Genomic DNA, 1,657 nt, shown 5'->3' with positions numbered 1-1,657 from the left:
TTTCCTACATTCTTTACATTGATTTGTATGTTTAACATAGTGTTTTACCAGGTGCTAAAATATCATTTTTGTATGTGTGAAGCACATGTTTTTTTAAGAGTACCTGATAGTTCTCTCAGCCTACTATGAAGTGCTTTACAAATTGTTTAATCATGCGAAAATATGGGGTCGTGCGCCACTCCTAATTGCTTCCACTAACCAAGATTATGAGTTTCAGGAGTTATGGAGATTTTTACCTTAATTATTTTAAGTAACACCTTAAAAATGTATTATCATATTGGCAGATTATTTTTATTGATGTTATACAAAATGAATATTAGCACAGACTCCACGGGATCGTGCGCCAAGGCGCACATAAAAATCTAGTAATTGCTAGAGTTGAGGCCGGTAGAGACAATGTCGTTGACTTCTATGGATTGTGTTGGGTTTTGCTGGATGGTCCATGGATTGAAGAAGTTATTGGGACTTTATTTGATTTCGGCCCATTGTCTTCGAAAGCCGGGAGCCAGGCTTCAGTCCATGGGTCATTGTTGTGGGTATACTTTATGGGTATATCAACGGCATGGTCTAGATCCGGCAAGCCCGGGTGGCCCACAGTTGGTGATGAGGCATGTGGCCCATCGGGCGGCCCGGTTGCTTGTAGATCCTGAAGGATGAAGTCCAGCCCGAGAACGAGAAGCCGGATCTCAACCGACCTACGAAGGAGGCCGGATCCGTGACGGCCCATGAAGTATCCGGATCCGGCACGTACTTGGAGGAAGGCGGATCCTTGACGTACACGGCAAGACATTGTACCGTAGTTAGGCAACTTGTATTCCGGCTAGGACTCTCCATGTAAACCCTAGATCCGTGCGCCTTTATAAGCCGGATCCCGGGAGCCCTAGAGGCACAACCACAACTCATTGTAACAACGCGAAAGCGCCCGGATAATTCCGGACAAGCGAGCAGCAGGCCCCGTCATTGTGCGGGTGTTCCGAAGCCGGGTAAATCGCGTACCACCGTCCCGTGTGCACTCCGCCCTATGGCCCCTACTTCTTCTCCCCCTCGTGAGGATCCCTCCTCCGAGGTACCGTCGATTAGGCAACGACAGTTGGCGCCCACCGTGGGGCCTGCGGCGTCTGGAGGCCGGAACCGGGAGGGTTCCGCCATGGGAAGCTTCGACGACACCATCGCTGTGGGGCATGTCCTTTACGCCGGAAATCTGCCGATTGTCCCTCCGGATGAGTGTTGGATTCCGGCTAAAACCGACCCCGTCAAGCTCTCCATCGTCCCAGTTGGCGGCATACACATCTTCATCAGGGAAACCGTCGATTCCGACGGAAACCCACTGGTAAGTAGCGCTGACACGACCGCCGCTGAGAAGGACGCAGTCGCGAAGATCCGATCTGAGACGCAGGAACTTCCCAAGGAAGATTCCGCCTTAGATCTGAAAAAATCAAAGCCCACCCAATCCGCCCGAGCGAGGAAATAAAGGTGGAAGACCAATGCGGATCCGCCCGGGTCTCCCGGGTGTTAGAAAAGCAAAGGTGTCACTTCGTGCACTTCTTGGCCCATACCGCCGGAACCGCCCCTCAAGAAGCCGGAGCCGGTCCCGAGCAGGTCGAGGTCCCGGAAAACAACGCTGCTCCGGATCAGCAAGAGGCTGTCGGAGAAAGCG

The sequence above is a fragment of the Lolium rigidum genome, chromosome 5 (genome assembly GCF_022539505.1).
Source record: "Lolium rigidum isolate FL_2022 chromosome 5, APGP_CSIRO_Lrig_0.1, whole genome shotgun sequence".
In the NCBI taxonomy this organism is placed as follows: domain Eukaryota; kingdom Viridiplantae; phylum Streptophyta; class Magnoliopsida; order Poales; family Poaceae; genus Lolium; species Lolium rigidum.
Note: the sequence above shows the minus strand (reverse complement) of the source record.